Below are 7,157 nucleotides of genomic sequence, written 5' to 3' on the forward strand. Positions count from 1 at the left end.
AACGTTTTTATTCGATGAATAGTCTCGATTTCCAAACCAACGATTAGACTTTCGAGATTTCCAAATCTGAATTATTTTAATACGATAATTCCGATGTCGTATGAGTTAATAAAATATTCCTATGTTTTATTTCTTGAATTATTATTCTTCTCGCGTATTTAATTTACGTAGCGGTATTTTTCTCGGATCGCGCTCATTTAATTGTTCGGGCCAATTTATAAAATCAAATTTTGATGAGTGGGCCATCTAGGCCATGTTGGCTGAAATTCTCATGGATAACCCAGATTTATAGGGTGCATTAAAGTCTAGTCTACAGCCTGACCTATAGCTTTAAAATATTATTACTTGAATTATACATATACATATCTCTTATTCTGTCACTCCGGGAGGAACTCCCATTGTGATTCACAATATTCTATAGCTCACTCGCATTATCTTTATAAGATCACCTCGGTTGGTGAAACCGAGGGATGTCACTCATGATTTCTGAAATTCTTGACATTCCTATGTCATCTATCATGGTTTTGTGTATTACGTATGTATTTACATGAAATGTCATCCATGATTTTTGAAATTTCTATATTTGTTACTACTCATACTCATACGTATATAACCTCTTTGTTATATCACGTACCTATGTGCCCTTATGCCTTTGTGCATTGGTTTGCGAACCCGAAAATGTCATTATTGACTCATAAAGATTCTCGATAACTCAAAGACATTATAAATGTCATCACTATCCATATTCATTACTTATATAAAAAAATTCTCGTTATTTTGATCATTGAACTTTCTTGACGGGTGGCGTCTACGAAACTCTAGAATGGAAGGGTTTGGATTACCGATTTAAAGGATCCTATAGCTCAAGCCCCTATACCTGAATAGGCCATTATGAATTGAAAGTCTTTAATTGAAAGATTATCTGATTACATACTTATCGTTCTTTATCTAGACACATCATACTGCAATTATTGCATAAATGGAGTATAGACAAATCATATCTTATTATATTTATCCCAGTAGACTTTATCTAACACTTTTCCTAAATTTCCTCCGTAAATTACGAAAATTTTTTTGCTATATATATAAGTATTCAAGGAGACGAATATATCATTCAGTATCCAACACCCATTTCATATCAAACCCTATTCCAAACACATAATATGGATTTCTCACTTGATTCCTCGAGCTCCACAGGCAGTGTAACCGGAACGAATGAACCAATTAGTTATTATCAATTCTGGATGGATTGGGGATGGGTTCGTAGTCGACTTTATCAATGGAGAAGTGAAGAAGGTGATCCTTTTCACCCACCACATTGCCCTATTAGCGAAGAACCTGAAGCACTTACCGGCGAACCAGTCAGAAACACTATTTTCACCCTCATTTCCAGGATATCCCGTCATGAATATATAATATCTAGAATTCTAGATGTTATTCACCCGCTTGTTCGAACCACCAATCATCCCGGAATAATAGCAGAAGTCAACGAGCTCCGCGCTCGAGTGGTGGCTCTAGAGAATATGGTGCAAAATCTAAGAGCATCAGCAGCATAACCAGCACCGACAGCACCACCAGTATCAGCAACATCAGCACCACAGCCACCAAGGAATATTATTAATAATGAGTTAAGATGTATTGACTCATTCTTCCTAAAGAAACTACAAGAAAAATGCTCATATAGGACCTTTTTTCTGGGACCTAGTAAAATATGGTCCTAAATGCTACTTACATAGGACTAAACAATATTTAGGTCCTTTTATGAGCTACGCTTTTAGAGTATGGTCCTATTATGAGGTACTTTTTTAGAGTAGGGTCCTATGATGAGATACGCTTTTAGAGTAGGTTCCAATATCATATATTTTCATAGGACACTTAAAAAGTAGATCCTAATAGAGGATCTTATAAGACATTTATTTGATAGAGTCTCATTATATGTTTATGTAATACGACACTTAATATGAACGTCATATTAGATAAATATATTTGGAGGCCAATTATTTCCGAGAGTCTTATTAAATTGTATCATGTTAGGACTTTTGGGACTCATTTCCTATAAATTTATGTTATTAAGACACATTACATGATGGTCATATGAAATGTACCTTTATAGGACGATTATTTTTGTGAGTCGTGTCATAGTAGAACATAATAGGACTTAATACGACTGATTGATATTTTTCTGGCTTAATGGTCATATGATTTCATAGGACGCTTTAAGTGTGAACCATAAGATAGTACTTTATAAGACATTTATCGGCATAGTGTAGTATTACATGTTAATTTAATAGAACACCTTATATAAAAGTTATATGAAATAAACTCTAATAGGACATTTATTTGTCATATTCGTATTTGAAATGGCCGAAACGGACGGTTTTTATTGCGCGGTGTCATTAGGCCGCGGCTCGCCAGGATCAGCCACTCGTGGGAGAGGGTACTGTTTTAAATTTATATTTAGCGGGGCCTAAATCTTTCTACTCCTTATAAGTAAGGGAAGTATGACCTAGAGTCGTATTTTTGAGATATCAGTAACATCGAACCTATATTTTAGCCTAAGATAGTTAGGGAGTAGTGGATATTTATTTTTAGGATTTTCTAATTTAATAAGACAGATAAAGTAAATGCGATAAAATTTGTAATTCAGATAAGGTTAAAGTAAGTGCATACTATGATTTTGTCAGTTATGTTGCCGAGATTATGGAATGCTGGCTCATGAATAGGCAGAGGCCCTGTATTCATTACACTGGTCCTAAACACCCCTGTCATAAGACAAGTCACTGGGTACTGCGTTAGGCTTGAAGATTCTGAATAGACAGCAACGTCCCTTACCCCCGACGCCCGTGCAGTCTGACTACATGCATGCACGTTCAGACAGCTCATCCAATTGAGCGACTCGGTTGGGTGATGTATTAACATTCCAAAATGGTCTAAACTTTCTTAAGCATAATAGAATACATGGTTTACCATATCCGAGAGACGTGATGTGCCTCAATGCTTTCGTTAATGATTGGTAAAAGATAGTTAGGCCCTTAAAAAGAGTTTAACCATAAAGAACACCATGGCCAAGTCAAGTCGACTTCCATGAACACGTTCGGTTATCCTAACGGTCCAATCCTTTATGTGTCTAAACAAACATTTCCTTAATTAACTAAGAATCCCTCAAGCGGGGTGCAATGCTTGAGACCGCGTTATGGTGCAGTGTACTAGTCAACACTAACCGTGTTCCATGGCCTTACTTAGCAGAGGTACAGCTTACAACAACCGCTGTGCTTCAGCGTGCACGTACGAAGTTTATATGCTTGGTGACTACACTAGCATGGTCTAGGATCGACAATGTACTAAGGGTCTAGTCAGATGTTTCACTACGAAAGAGTCCTCAGTCGGAATCCAAAGCTCGATAGACTTACTACAACCGGTGTGCCTCGGTCTATCTTACGTTATATCCGATAGACTTCTCTTACCAAGGGGTGACACATATAGTGTACTCTGAATCGGGGTTCGCGACTTCCTAATAACAGAGCCTATAACTACGTTCTATTAGTTGGAAAAACGATTGAGTTTAAAGCATAATCGGAAAGAATTTTGACAGCATACACAAACCATAATATTATTTCGGCATTATAACTGCTTACATCATAGCATACACTAAAGATAACTACTCGCTAATCATGGCAACAATATCATAAAACATTATATAAGATAAAGGATAGAAGTACCAGTAGATTAAACGAGTTCCGAATACAAAAGTGACAACTTCAAGACTCCAGACCGCTCCTAATACAATCTTCAGCGTTCTTCTCCGGGTACTAGGTTTCCCGCACGGAGTCGAAGGCCTTGAGAGTATGACTAATATTGTACAAGAGAGAGAAAGAAGTGAATTGAAGTGTGTGTTGGAATGAATGACAAAGACCCTTTAAATAGACTTGGAAATTGCCAGCATACGCCTGGTAGGCCGCATGGTAGGGCGTATGGCAAGGCGTATTTGGCAGACCGTATGGCTGGCAGACCGCATGGTGGGCCATTTGTTGGCACGTATCTGGCAGGCCGTTTCCATACTGGCAGGTCGTATGGCAAGCCGTATGGTGTGTTGGTCAGCCTTGATTCCCTGGATCGTAACTTGATTTCTTGTCTTTCACCGTTTTTGCTCTAGAATCTTCGTTTTAGCTCCGATTCTTTTGATTCTTTTTGCACCGCCTTCGTAATTACTTGTTCTTCAATTCTAACTGACGAAGTGTGTATTTTTTTAATAAAGTTCGAATCTTTCTTGTTTTTTGGGCCTTAATACCGGGGTGAAAACGCGACTTTTTAGCCGATATCAAATATCCCACACTTAGACTTTGCTTGTCCTCAAGCAAACTCTCATTTTTTTAAGAATCTTTTCGGTGTTTCTTTTCTAGTATTCTAAGCGGTTTGCTTTTATTATAAGAGCAAAAAGATAAGGTGAGTCATCTATGTTAGGATTGAAATTATCTCTGCAAGCATGCGAGGAGGTTACATGACATAGGCTAGCTTTCACGGGACACTCAAATCACTCAAGTGTTTAGGGTTCCCTATAGATCTAAGAAATGAAGTTCGCTCATAGCCAGTCATGCTGCACCCATCGTCATAGGCTTGATAAAGACTCAAATCCTTGCTGCTAACGTGAGAACGGTAGTAATCTCAGCTTAATAGGTCATTTGTCAATGATGGGAAAGGAATTTTGGAGTGGTAGTGAAGTTGTTTTTGAAGGGTGAGAAAAGGGTAACGTAGTCTTTATACAGACTTTTATTCGGATAGATAGGAGTGCTGAAGTATTTTGAGAAGCACTTTTGAACTTTTTCTTCATTTGATAATCATTTTCGGTCAAGTTCTCTTCGGCATTTCTCTTATTTAGTTCTGCTCCATTTTTCAGAACTTCATTATTTTTTTTATTTTTTTAGGAGACTTCATCTCGAGAAACTGTTTGCCGATAAACTTTTTCAAGACCTTTGCCATGATACTTGAGAGGTTTATAACATCGGGTTTTCGGAAGGAATCTCATTTACTGGATTTTTCGAGAGATGGTAAACGTGATATGGATGTGGTGGTGCAGTAGAAGCAGTGGAGGTGCGGAAGGTTTATGTTTGACAAATGGCTAGCTATTTACAACTGAATCGCATTTCGCTGCTTAGAGATGTAGATCTAAAGCAAGTTCTGATTCTGAGTACGGACATCGGCACTCTTAACGAAAAATAATGAAGCATTAAAGATGAATGCTGGTCTTATTTGGGGTGCCTCACCATAATCAATTTAGGTCGATAATGCCTTAGTCATGCAATGCTCTATTCGAGATTTCAATCTAACAAGAATTCCACCTTACTTAAGCCTTATTTTTATTGACAAACGTTTTAGGTTTTCAAAAATACTCTTTCGAAAAGGGTTTCTTTTGCAAAAATTTTGAAATTTGGCTTAAGGACTTGGAATCTTCGTAATGGTTTATTATAATACAGCATAAAAAGATACCAACATCCCACACTTAGACAAACATTGTTCTCAATGTTCCTAGTGTACCACACTTAGGAGTTGAAGATTTGGGAGTATTTGTCTAGTGTTTTTATTGGGTGTTATCCCACACTTAGTGAAAAGCTAGGATGTGGCATATTTTGAATCTTGAGCTAGTAGCGAAAAGAAAGAAATACCCCTAGCAGATGCGGCTGGCTTCCTTGCTTCTTTATCGGCTCATTTGTCATCCTTTATTCTTCTACTATACTTTATTGCACGGGTTGCCTCCCGAGAAGCGCTTTTGTTTAAGGTCATTGGCTCGACCGTAGTGATGCTTCAAAAAGCAAACATTCCTCGCTGATGGTTGTGATCTTGGTCTTCTCGAGGGAATGTAAGTCTTGGTGGATAAGTCCTGAGAAAGTGTCGGACCAATAGTGGTAACAAGTCCGGTACTTCTCTTGAAGATCTTCTGAAAGATAAGTAGTGCGCAGTTTCGGCTCTTGATAAGTCTTGAAGTCCGATGAGAATATGCTCCACAGCCCTGCTGGTTGACCCATGAATGTCAATCATAGAAGCAGTGCTGGTGTTGATGATTTCTCTGATGGGATGCTCATTTCGGAGGTCTTCAAACAATGTTAGAAACTGTATCTTTAGAATCTCGAAGTCTTCGGAACGGTGATCTCCACAGTAGGAGTCAGTAGCTTTGCACATATTAGTTAAGAGATGAAGCTAGAAAGAAGTGAACAGCAATCCTGATCCGAGTATTAGTTTCACCGTCTTTGAGTATATCTCCCGACATCCAGCTTTAAATGTGAAACTAGGATCTGTGGACTCGTGGAAGATACATGATAGCTGCTTCGTAACATAGGTGGCAATGTTGACTCGATCTGGTTCAAGATGAGAGAACGGATTGTTTCGCCTTGCTTCCTCCATAACAGCGTCTTGTAACTCTTTGATAATCAGATCAGCGTGGTGATCAATTGTTACGTAAATCACTAGTCTGTCTGGTGTGCTTTCGAAATTCTCTATCCAGAAGGGCGAAAAAGCTGTGAATATACTCGATCATTTGCAAATCAGAGTGATAAGTCGGGCGTCCGGTGGAAAGATCCATATGCTTCCGGATGAGAGTCAGTAGTGCTCGTTGGTTTCGTGAGAACGGAAGTGCAGAACCAGCTAAGGCATTGTAAACCCTAGAGTAAATGATCTTCTGATCTCAACAGAATCTTGTCTCAAGAATAGTGCGAACCACTGAATTATGATCTCGTTGCCTTTCTTCGTGATATATATGATCGTGAAGAGAATTGATAAAGTCTTGAATGCGTTCTTCTAGGATTTCAACATCATCGTCTTCTCTTCGGAGATAGAGGTGATGTTCTTCTCTGATAGCCATAATTCGTTCTGTTAAGCATAGCGAAAAGTCAATGGTTGACTTCCGGATGGCTTCAAGAATGTCTTCAAATTCATTGGTATCATTGATGAAGGTGATCATGTCTGCATGTGTGGATATAACCGGAATTTGATCTGAAGAAGAGTCCGGCTCCCCTTGATCTGCTTCGGTTGGAGAGTGTGAGTTAGTCAGAATATCTTCATGATGCTCTTCCTCATCATCATCGGTATCTGGTTCCTCTGAGGATGCGTCCGATGAAAGGGTTTCTTCAGTATTCTGATTCTCCACTTTGATACTTACAGGGTCA

The sequence above is a fragment of the Rutidosis leptorrhynchoides genome, chromosome 4 (assembly GCF_046630445.1).
Source record: "Rutidosis leptorrhynchoides isolate AG116_Rl617_1_P2 chromosome 4, CSIRO_AGI_Rlap_v1, whole genome shotgun sequence".
In the NCBI taxonomy this organism is placed as follows: domain Eukaryota; kingdom Viridiplantae; phylum Streptophyta; class Magnoliopsida; order Asterales; family Asteraceae; genus Rutidosis; species Rutidosis leptorrhynchoides.